Source organism: Furipterus horrens, unplaced genomic scaffold, assembly GCF_987537825.1.
Source record: "Furipterus horrens unplaced genomic scaffold, mFurHor1.1.pri manual_scaffold_1, whole genome shotgun sequence".
NCBI classification, from domain to species: domain Eukaryota; kingdom Metazoa; phylum Chordata; class Mammalia; order Chiroptera; family Furipteridae; genus Furipterus; species Furipterus horrens.
In genome coordinates this window covers 155723215-155735769 of record NW_028327171.1, presented here as the reverse complement: position 1 = coordinate 155735769, position 12555 = coordinate 155723215, and the positions used below count along the sequence as shown (strand labels likewise).

At 39.4% G+C, this 12555-nt stretch overlaps 2 protein-coding genes across 2 annotated transcripts in view; one reads left to right on the top strand and one right to left on the bottom strand.

Moving 5' to 3' along the window:
• MARCHF7 (membrane associated ring-CH-type finger 7) overlaps nt 1–7259 on the bottom strand; it is a 57546-nt gene extending 50287 nt beyond the window's left edge. The window contains exon 1 of the mRNA XM_090280170.1: nt 7094–7259. The gene's annotated coding sequence lies outside the window, so the exon portion shown is untranslated. The remainder of the gene's footprint in view (nt 1–7093) is intronic.
• A 64-nt stretch (nt 7260–7323) lies between these two features.
• The window catches only part of LOC150022090 (WD repeat, SAM and U-box domain-containing protein 1), a 429825-nt gene continuing 424593 nt past the window's right edge, over nt 7324–12555 (top strand). Inside the window, exons 1-2 of the mRNA XM_090280155.1 lie at nt 7324–7434; nt 8861–9024. The gene's annotated coding sequence lies outside the window, so the exon portion shown is untranslated. The remainder of the gene's footprint in view (nt 7435–8860; nt 9025–12555) is intronic.

Sequence of the window (12555 nt, the reverse complement as noted above, 5' to 3'; positions counted from 1 at the left end):
GCAGTTGCAAGGCAACCAGGTGAATTGGACAAAGGTGGCCACCGTAACAGCTAAGAAACAGCCAAATTTTATTGAATTCTTGAATTCCTGAAGGCCAAATATTTGATAGTGTGACAGTTTAGAAACTCTGGGAGCCCCAACATATGACATTTTTTCCACAGGTCTCCACTGTGTGCTCATAAGAGAGAATGAGAACAAAGAGCAGATCTGAAGTCTCACTTTCTGTATTACGACCATGTGGAGCCTGGCTATATTTATTTAAGAGAACCTGAAAAAGCTAATCCATACTCCAGACCCTGAATGAGTACTAGGTAGGATCAGCTGTTGCTAGGAAAGCCACTTTCTGCAAGGACTCTGCACTAATATACACAGCTGTCTTTGGGCCCAGAAGGGTTATGAAACCCACTGCCGAAGATCCTCCACCAATACAAGGCAGAGATCAGATGGAAGGGACAAAGGCAGTGATATCTGCCTGCACTCCAAGCTCTAGGAAGCAGGGAGAAGGTCAGAAATCTAGGGACAGCCACACCTCTGAAAATAAGGTACACTGAGCCTGCATAAGACCAGAGGAGGAGGATGCATAGAACTTAGATCACCACCATTCACCATGAACTTTGCTCCAAATAAGCAACAACAGCCTCCTGCTGAGACTTAAACCAATACAGCCTGACCCCTCTGAGGTGCAGATGTGCAGGGCCTGCAGGAAGTTGAGGCTAGTGAAAGAATACTGAAAGAAATACGTACTCCTGCATTCTGGGCCTCACATTAAGTAACACACAGTGGCAGTCCACTATTGGAGTACTTTAAAGGTAAATAAAGCAATAATAAAGTTCAAACCCTGTTGAAATACAGACTAAACCAACGCAACCCCCAAACACACTAGCAGTCTGACAAAAGTACAGTATGTCCATATTCAGGCAAAAATAATAAATAGCTTCTACTATTCTTTTATTTAGTGTTTACTGATCTTTTATTTACAATGTTTGGTATTCAATAAAAAATTACAACCAGACAAAAATGCCAAGAAATAAGAATCAATGAAACCAGAAGAGATAGCCCCTATGTTAACAAAGTGGGAAACTGACAAATTTAACAGGAAACAAGGCAAAACTGGAAAGCTAGAGAACTGTGAAATAGGCTACAAACCAATTATCCAGAATGAAGCATGGAAAACCACAGGATAGTAAATACAGGAGAGGGTTTAAGACACACTGAGGGAAGAGTCAGAAAGTCTTTTGTACATTTAATTGGAATTATAGAAGGAAATAATGAGGGCAGAGAAAAAAATTAAGATATTGGCTGAAAATTTCCAAAACTGACGAAGGATCAGAGTCAAAAGCCCAATAAATACCAACTAGAATAACTAGCGATTATATTTATAGCTAGGTTAGATACTCATACCTGACTGTTGAAAATCACACTTAAGAAAAATCTGAAAATGTTATGGGGGTATTGAATGAGGAGCCAAAAGTTCCAAATGAAAAAGACTTCAGAGGAGGTAACATCTGAGCTGATCTCTGAGGAATGAATACAGAAAAAGAGGAAGAAGGCATAAAGGTGAAGGATATACGTGTGAGGAGTGAAATTGAAGACATGAAAGAGGGAGGAACAGAAAGGACTCTGAGGGAATACATAAAAGTAGATTATATCCAGTCTGTTAAGGCAATCTTGTAACCTCTGTTCAGGAGTTTGTGCTTTAATAAGGCAATGGCTGTGAAGCTTTTCACCATCAGTAATTTGTATAGTTTTTTCCTTAAGGATCTCAGAAATTATGTTTCTCATGATTACAGCTGGCAAAGATAAAACTATCAGTAGTCTAGCAAAACTTTACTTAAGTTTCACCAATCCTCAATAATATAGATTCATATACACAGCTTCTTGCATTTCTTGCAATACTGCAATTCAATAATTAATTATACTATCTTTGTGGAACCATGCAGAAAAACTACTGATTTGGCTAGAGGCTTAAAAGATTTTGAAACAGCATCAGTTAAAATCAAACAAACCACAAAAAACCCAGAGTAAATCAGTATTAAGGAAAAGTTATTAGGAACAGATATAGGGCTCCAAGACAAATTAGTGAGGGCCCAAAGTAAATGGATATAAGGCAGATTCAATACATCTAAAGTAGAAAAGAGTGGTGGGAAGGGAAGACTTATTTGAAGAATTTTATATATATATATATATATATATATATATATATATATATAAAATTGGTAGTGGAGGACAAAGAAACACACCAAGATGAGTTGTTTTTTAAAGAATGAGTAGTGTGAAGGGCCCAGAAGATGTCTAGAAGCATGTCGGAAATAGTTTTGAAAACAGGAGAGCAGTCTGGGGTGACAATATATTTTCAATCATTTACACTAATCTATTTACTTTTTCATACACATATACCTCTGTGCCTTCTGCTTGTACTATACCTTCTATCCAGTCGGCCTTAGTGCCCCCGCCCCACCCCCCGGTCTCCCCTCCCCGCTGATTATATCTAATTAGTAGAATCTGGGGCACTAAGGATGCCTGTTCTTAAAATGTTGTAAGCAAACTATGGTTGCTACAAATCCCTCCCATCTGAGTATGTACACTCCTTTGTATTGTGATGCTGCTGGTCTGCCCAGGAAGAGGTAAAATCTTAATTCCTCACACCTTGATTGGGGGCTAGTCTTGTGAGACTTACTTTGACTATAAAAGAATGTGTAGTGTGGCCCTGGGCAGGTGGCTCAATTGACTGGAGTGTCATCCCAACCACCAAAATGTTGTGGGTTTGATTCCAGGTCAGGGCATGTAGGAGTACCTAGTTGCAGGTTCAATCCCTGGCTGGCGCATGTGTGGGAGGCAGCCAATCAATGCTTCTCTTTCTCTCCCTCCTTCTCTCCTTCTCCCCACCTTCTTCCTCCTCTCCCAGTAAAAATCAATAAAAACATATCCTTAGGTGAGGATTAAGGGAAAAAAAAATGTGCAGTGTTAAGTGACTTACGATTTGCCAAGCTAGAGGTCTTACAGCTTCCACTTTGCCCTCTCCTGGATTGCTGTCTTGAGACAGCCAAATCATAAAAGACCACATGGAGCAAAACCTAAATATTAAGCAACACCAATTGTTGGTCATGTCAGTAATGCCCATCTTGAACCTACCAGCCGAGAAACCCTCCATCACAGACAATTGTAATAGTAAACAGTAGTTTTAATCCACCAGATTTTGAGGTTTGCTATGAAGCTTCAAAACTTACCCTAACTTTTCACTTCCCTTTTATCACATCAGTTTGTAAGAAAAATATGATTCCATTTCAGGGTGTAACTTAGAATCTTAAATATCCAGGTGAGTTGCAGTTGCTGAATTACCTAAAGCACAACATTACTATACAATAAAACCATGTCACAAAGGCCAGTTATAAAAACAAAAAACCAGACCCAAAGTATTTTGATTACCAATAGCCTTCCATAAGTACAAACATAGTTACAATTCCATTATTTACTTCTACTTGGCACATTCTTTTGTTTTAAAAAAAATCTGCTTCTGGGGAAAAATTTTTTTCTCAGTAAGAAATCCTAGTTACTTTATTGATCCTAGTGAACATGGAGATAATGGATGCTATGGGTGGCCACATGAGAAAAGCACAGAATTTTGGGGGTTTTTAAAAGATTTTTAGCTGACAAATATTTAAGACACAAAGTTATACCCATCTTGAAAAATATAATAATCAGGTAAAAGTTTAATATCTCCATCAGGAAATATGACCATGATGTTAAGTTTACACTACAGTACTTTCTGAGATAATCTGTTCTCCTTTTAGATGTATTTAAAATCTGCCCTGGCTGGTGTGGCTCAGTGGATTGAGCACTGACCTACAAACTTAATGGCCACCAGTTCGAGTCCCAGTCAGGGCACATGCCTGAGTTGCAGGCCAGGTCCCCAGTTGGGGACATGCAAGAGGCAACCAATACACGTATCTCTCGCACACTGATGTTTCTCTCCCTCTCTTTCTCCCTCCCTTCCCCTCCCTCTAAAAAATAAATAAAATCTTAAAAAAATAATCCTTAAGTCTCAAGTTTCAAACCATTTTTGGCTTTTTTCTCCTGGAAAAGTGAGAAATACATTACACTCAAGTACAATAATCATAATGGAAAGACAAGAACTAGCTTTGAAGATTAAAAATGTGCCCTCTTTTAAAGCTGTTGACAACAGTGGGTATATAAAATGTAGGTCAGTAGTGATTTTAAAACCAGGTATTCAACTTATCTAGTCTAACTGGTAGAGTCAGAGAGAGCAAGAAAAACCAGCTTTAACTGAGAGTTCAGACCAGAATAGAAAAGTCAAAAAATAAGGTCAATGAAAATTAAAACCCCAGCCAACTCTCAAATTATAATTTTATCCCTCCACTTTTGGGTTCATCTTATTAGAAACTGTATTAAAGATAAAATTTTTTAAATAATGATTTGTGAGAAGATAAAACTATTCCACTGTAATTTATTTCTGCTTTAGTGAATTCAAGTAGATCTCAGAAGGAAAAATCTTGCTCATTTTAAATTGTAATCATCTTAATGTGATCAGCTGTTCTGTTACTTAGTTCCTTAGTTCTTAAGTTTAACTTGTTAGTTAAAAATGAGGTTTAGCCCTAGCCTGGTGGCTCAGTTGGAAGGAGAGCTGTCCCTGGCACCAGAAGATTGTGGGTTTGATTTCTTCTCAGGGACGTTCCTAGGTTGTAGGCGCATGCAGGAATGGCCGATCGATGATGTTTTGATGTTTCAATGTTTCTCTCTTCTTCTCTCTCAAAAAAAATGGTGAATATATCCTCAGGCGAGGAGTAAAATAAAAATTTTTTTAATAAAAATCTTTTAAAAATAAAAAATGAGGTTTGATGGAGACCTGTGCATTTCCCACTGTTTATTATTAGCACCGGCACTTAATTGTCTGTAATAACAGAAGTTATGTATCAGCAAAGATAATCTAAAAATCATTTTTATTTGGTTTAGGGATGTAATAGCTCTCCAAAACCAACAGCATAGAGCACTAACTTTGTAAAATGCAGCAGGTCCTTTATATCAGCTCTAACTTTCCATTCAACGTGTTTCAGCTATGGGGAACAAACTGTCCATTCCTAAAACAAACCATGATACCATGATTTTACAGTTTCCTTATCAACCTCATAAGTCATCCTTCACATCTCAGTTAAAGCAATACTTCCTATAAAATTTTGCCGAAGATTAAACACACCCCTGTGCTCCCAACGTACTACTATGTACACTAAGATAACAGCAGTTGTTTATACTTTAGTCTGAGGACTAAATTGTGAGTTGTGGAGGGCATATGCTGTGTCAAGCTCATTTTTGAAATGTGAAGCCCTAATCTAGAAGCCAGGATACTATAAATAACAAATTATTTAAAAAGTGTCACATTATTTGATAATTTTCCACTATTACAATTATTTTCCTAAAAGATAATAGTAAAATGTGGTTAACTCTTGACACATACCAGACGACGAATTTTGTGAAGTGGATACAGGGTTAATTAAAAATTGGCTGCATGAGTGCCATGGATGACTTTTTACATCCAAGTTGATTAGATGAGGACTTCAAGTAAAACGTGTGCATTCTATATAGGGGCATCTTTGAGTTTATCTAGGAAAATAAGTGCTCTTGCTAATGTGGCAGAAAGAGAAATCGCTTATACTTAAGTAGGAACTTTACATATTTGTAGCAGAGAACTTACATAAGTATATATGATGTGAAGCTGTCAGCAATCTGTGGGGGACATTACAGACAGAATAAAATTTTAAGGTTATTCAGACAAGGATTCATTAATATAAACAACAGGACTTTCAGTACCAATTGTTTGTAACCATTTAAAATTTACTCTGCAGTATGTTGACTGACTGCTACACACTGCCCCATCTAATGTATTCCTTACCTAGGATCTAGGCATTAACTGCTGCATTTCTAAGGAAATATAAATAATTTATGGCAAAAATCAAGACTCAAACCCAGATCTTCCAACTCCAAAGCCTTATACACCACTGCTGTTTCAAAAAATGCTGTAGAGCTGTAAATAAAATACTGATCCCATTTCATGAAAAAAAAAGAAAAACCAAAAACCCTACACTATGTGTTTGCCTTAACAACAGTATAGTTGATTTTTTTAAGTCAATAATTCATTTTTAACTTTACCTCTTAGTTCTGTTCAGAAACGGACGGATGGGAGTAAGATTTAAAATAACAGACGAATGTAAGTGTCTAAAAAGTCCTACAAAAATCGAAAAAAAAAATCTTGCCAAATTCAATTTCACTTGGCACATTTACTTTTAAAAGTGCCAAAGGGCACTAGTAGTGATTATTTTATTATCAAGAGAGATTTTCCATATATTTTATCTGCATCTGTATATAGGGAAAAAATATTAATTGTAGCTTTTGGGGGGGTGTACACGTTCTCAAGTCTTCACTACGCAGTTTCATCAAAATGAAGGAGTGTTCTACTACCGGTGGCTTCCGTATTTTTACTTCTTACGCCAACAGGTCCCTTTTTTATACATATCACCTATTTCAATTTGAAATACGTACACAGAACTTACCACAAGACAAAAGGAGCTCCCCAAGTATCACGATATTCAAGAACTGGCACGACCATTCAGCAACTATAAATAACGCCTCTGGAGGCTGGGAGAGCCCCTTCAAAACGAGGCTGTATTGGCAGAGCCCCAATGCTCCCCGCCATCAACACCACATAAATTTGGTACTTCCCTCGTGACCGTCCCAGCCCTCCGCGCTCTGCAGGACCCTCCTCACCCCAGGCGAAAAGGCCGCCGCCCAAGGCCAAAGTATGGCGAAAGCCCCTAGCTCTTACCCACCAGGCGTCTAAAAACTACAATCTGTTTCCCTCCACCCAGCATAAACTCCTGAAAAAAGGCCACGGGCAGAGAAGGCCTGCGACCGGAATCCCTACTTATGCGCAGTCACGAAACAAGATCCTCCACCCCATCTTGCTTAGGAGGAAGCGACCTCCTCGTCCCAAAGCCTGCACTTCATTCTCTCCCCTCCCCCACCCGCGGCCTTGACTATAACCACCACCCCAAGAAGCAGCCGGAGCTTCGCAGCTTATTACCTCCGTTGCGGAGCTGGCACTGAATAGGGCGCGTCTGGCTCACAACGACCACACCGCCGCCTTCCCCTCGGAACTCTAAGAGTCTGAGGCACAGCCGTTGACGGCGAAGGACAATGGCGCCCGCCCCTCTCCTAGATCCGGCACAGAACTAGCTGCCACCGTTAAATGCCCCTCCCTTCTCCTCCTCCCAGTTCCCGGACTCCGCCGGCATCTCGCGAGAGTGGCGGCGCTGTGGGGATCAGAGACATACCGGCGGATTCGATGTACCCCACCACGGGGTGGTGCTCTGACTGCAGCAACCGTTGAAGGGCTGCCCCAGAGGAGGCAGCAAGACGCCACGGGTAAGCAGCTGCGGCTGGTCGTCCGGTGGGCTGGCGGCCGGGCCCGCGAATGTGCGGGAGTTGAGCCAGGCGCCGGAGGCCCGGCCCTGGTTGGCAGCCCTAGCTTAGGTGGCGAGGGGCTCTGATCCAGCCCCACTGCTCCCCGGTTCCCAAGTCCCTGCTACAGGTTTTTACCACCTCCCGCAAACCGGCAGGGCCCTCCTTGAAATACCATGTCCCCCCCCCCCTTGGTGAGTGGCGCTGGGAATGTTTAGCAGTGACTTGAATCATACACTGCCCTTTCCGACCTCCCCTCCTTCTACTCCCTGCCCTCCCTGTGTAGTGTCTGCGACCCCTCCCCTTTTCGAGGTGGGAGCCGATCCGAACCTATGGTTTGTTTTCCGTAATTTAGTTTTGGTGGTGGTGTACATTTACAGTCATGTCTATCTAGATAGTGATACTAATATTTGATAATGTAGCAACAGATTTTGCGGTAAAAATTTCATCCATTTAGAAAGGGGAAGCAAAATTGTAAGGCAAATGGTCTGGTGAAATTTTTCTTTTTAATCGTTGAATGAAATTAGACAAAACTTTCAAAACACAAAGTGATAAACTAAGATGTAAATGGATACTAATACAAAGGAAGTAGGTTAGAGGAAAAACCACAATTTATATGAAATTGGTAATATGGATTTAGGGGATATATGGGTTTTGAATAATTTATCAAACAAAGGTTCTTTGCCGATGAATATATTGAAACTTACAGACATACTGACAGCACCTGGTTTTTAAAATGACCTATGTTATTAGGTTGTTTTAAGCAATTCGTTGGTTTCAAAAAATTCCAATTAATGAAGTATGATGTTTATATGTATTTCTCCATCATTTCATCTGAAAGGAAGGTGCTATTACTGTCATCCCCATTTTCCTGTCTTGGATACTACGAGACTAGCCATGCTTCACTATTGTAAATTCTAAAATATTACAAAGGTTAAAGATTTAAAGTTTAGGTTGCGAGTTGAAGATTAAGCATGTGGTACAAGATAAAGGGAGCACAGATTACTTTTGAGGAAATCAGTTTGTCCTTTTTAGAAAGTTGATTCCCCCCCCCACCCCCAGCCTACCTGAGTGTACCTGTAGCATTGTGGTTATGGATATACACACCCTAAACACTGGACTGTGTGGGTTCATATCCCAGCCCTGCGTCTTACTACCTTTGTTATCTTGAGCAATTCCTTAACATTGCCAAGCCTAGGTTTCCTGTAAAATTAGGATTAATAACAATACCTCTACCCCATACGGTACTCGAAAGGATTAAATAACATAATGCATCAGCTCCTGAAACAGTAAACATTTGACAATTATTAGCTTTTACATTAATACCAAAACCACCACTAATACTGTCTTTCTGGGGTTTGATATTACATAGATTTCTTAAACTTCTCAGGTTTATCCTATGTGAAGAGGAATGATTGCACCATTTTCCTAAGCTATGACAGTCAAAACTGGTGTGAGTAACTTCTCTGCAGAACCCCCAAACCTGGCAAGGATGTTTCAGATTTTGGCAGATTATGGCTTCATCCCCATCCAACACTGATGTCATCTACAGAGGTGAGTGTGGTACCAATTTTCTAAGCTGAACACACCTTCCAGACTCTAATTTCTTATCAATACTAATAAATAGATAAAGACCACTGGTGTGTTTTATTATTTAAGAATAATTAGTTGTTATTTTTTTAACGCACTTTCTCAGATTTGAATTTCCAGGGAATTATCAGTATCAACAAATGATTGAGATTTTTCTATGTTAAAGATATTTTTATGGGAATTCTGCATACAAATAGGTACGATAGTGATTATATTTTCTGAACTAAAAATCAGAGCAAAATGCCTTGACAGGCAAAGTATTTGAAATTAGAATTGTTCTGACCAACTCAGATTCCAGGATTACCTTTTTTATATAGAGTTTCCACACTTGGCCTTCCTTTGCTGAACTTTTTCTCCTTATGACATAGCTTTCAGTATGTAAATCTTTGTTTACCACTTACCCACACTACTCACATTAGTTTACATTTTTTAACTTGGCTTCTTCTCTAAATTAGGGTCTTACTGCTATGTTTTTTCCCTTTCTACTTTATGAATTTATCATTTGGTCATGGTCATAATAGCCTTTTACTTTTATATATAATTATTGATTTCTTCAGCTGATAGCTTACAGTTCTCTTTCATATATTACATTTCAAAGTCCCTGTTTCCCCCACTTTTTATCATCCCTCATCCTAACCTTTTAAGAATCCTCTCATGGGAAGGGCAAAGTTATAAACATTCTTTACTTTGCAAAATGGTGTGATCTTGAAAAGGTATGGTTATATTTGCTTTCTATAAATCAAATCTCTTTTGAATGTATGCTGTTAAACTTTAGGGGAACAGGAGGAGATACCTGGGATGAGAGAGTGCTTATAAAGAGGTCGCTGAATAGAAAACAAGGATGCAAATTTCTTCTCAAATAGGAATCTCATTCATCCCTGGAAAAAGGAAACCTTATGGCATCAATCAACTTGAGAATCTACTATTTAGTTTTAGGTAACTTTAAATATGTAGTATTTATTGTTATTCAACAATAGTCTATAGAAGACTCTTCCTTCTAAGACATATTATTAAAGGTCGTCCTTTGCTTTAAATCTTTGATATAAAGAATTCCTTTGATGTCGTCAGCAGCCGTCCGTCTCGAGAGACGATGGTGTAGCTTCTTAAGAGTCTATCTGCACCGCCGAGAATGGCTGTGCAGTCCGACTCGGGAGTGACACGGTATCTGTCTCCTCCCGTGTTGAATCGACATCTTGCGATGTCCCTGGAGTGTCCTCTCCAGTGAAGCTGAAGCTACAGAGCCTGGGCAGGGTGATATGGAGGGTCTGCTGTTGCCCATGCAGCAGACCCCCCCTCTCTTCGCAGCTGAAGGGTCCAAGGGAAAGACGGAGTCAATACAGCTTGGCTTCAGGTGCGCCGCAGGAGTTGCCGGTGTTGACTACAACGTCAAACCGCCTTAGGGACTCCGGCTCCGGATTTTCTGTCGGGGTTTACTCCCTTAGCCTTTCCCCTGAAGAGGTATGCCGCAAGGCAGCGGAGGTTTTTTGGAGTCAGAGTTTTCCTTCTCTGATGTGCCCTGACTGGAAGATCGAACCAGCGACACTTAGCTCGCAGGCCGACGCTCAATCCACTGAGCCAAACCAGCCAGGGGTAATTCCTTTGATGTAAAGAATCACTAAACCCCTGATTTAATGATTTTGTGAATTTTAATTTCCCATTATCAAGTTTAATTGAAAGGTGCCACATTTAATAATTGAATATTTAAGACATTCTGTTGCTTGGCTTCTGGCTGATTAGCAGCAAAACTTCCAGTCCCCAAAGCCAATAGATAAAACAATACAAATAAAGAGAATACCATCATGAAGTCCTCTCTGAAAACTTATTACACTTAAACTTATGGTCTATATATCACTTGTTCTAGGAAGATTATTCCTGCTTATATAGCTGCTCCAGAATATCTGTCCCGGTCAAGAATAATTCCCAATTTATGGAGCACCCTGGATCCATATGTGTGTGAAGAACCTTTTGCACTGCCTGAAATACAGTGTTTAATAAAAGCACCTGTATTTTATTACTGTTGCTCTTAGGGGTTTGAAAATTGTGGCATGTAGGTCAAATCTGGCCCACCACCTGTTATTGTAAATAGCTTTATCAGAACACAACCAGTCACATTAGTTTATGTGTTATCTATGTATTGGTCAGGTTCTACAGAGAAACTAAACCAAAAGTATACAATATCTATCTATCTATCTGTCTGTCTATCTATCTATGTAACTATCTAATGATCTTATCTGGCTATCTAGAGAAGTGGCTCACATGGGGACTGTCATATTTGAAATTTGTAGGTCAGGCCTGAAGGCTGAAAACTCAGAAGGGAGGTGATGATGTTACAGTCATGAGGCAGAATTTCTTATCCAGAAAATCTTTTTTTGTTGTTGTTCTCAAGGCTGATTGGATGAGGTGCATCATATTATCAAGGGTAATCTTCTTAAAGTCGTCACATTGTAAATATGGTTCACCAAAATATCTCCATTGCAGTGCCTAAATTAGTGTCTGATTAAATAACTTGATACTCTAGCCTCACTGAGTTAAAGCAAAATAAACCATTGAAGTCTATGAGTGGTTTCAACCTAGAACAACAGTGTTGAATGGTCATGATAGCACAATAGACCCAAAAAGCCTAAAATATTTATTATTTGGTTTATTACAGAAAGTTTGCCAACCACTGGAGTAAACCATAAAACCAGATTGAACTGACCCTTTAATGCAGTCAGACTAAACTCACACACACAGATTCAGAATGATAATAATCGAAGACTGTGCTTGGCCTCCATGGTCACTTCAGACTACCGTTTATGAGAATGGAAGCAGAAGAGCATCCAAATACTGATCAATTCTTTGGGTATTTTCTTTGGCAAGTTTGAGTGCAACCCCATTTTTATCTTAAATATTTTTCATATTCAGCTCTGATTGGTGTGGCTCAGTGGATTGGGTGTTGTCACGCAAACCAAAAGGTCACCGGTTTGATTCCTGGTCAGGGCACACGCCTGGGTTGTGGCAGTTCCCCTGTTGGGGGCGTGTGAGGGGCAGCCAATCCATGTTTCTCTCACACATGGATGTTTCTCTCCCTTTCTTTCTCCCTTCCTTACTCTCTAAAAATAAATAAAAATAAAATCTTTTTAAAATGTTCATGTCCTCATATGCTTATGGTTTTATAGCAATGTATATGTTGATTATATCATACATACTAGCTATTTTAGTATGGTGCTTTCAATTTTTTTTTTTTTTGGCTTTATTTCCCCCCCACACCCCTTTTTTTCTTTTGTTCCCTTTTCTTTTCCTTTTTTAATTTGGCTCTGCCATCTTTATTTACTACTACACAACATTCTTGCAAAGTTAGTGAGTATCCTTTTGCTTGCCTTTCTTCATGGTCATATATTCTTAAAAGAATAGTTACATCATATACACACATGCAGAAATACTCATATATAGATTCTTTTTACCATTTAATAAAACAGCATGAAATTTCAACATGCATTAGTCATCCTGTTTTTT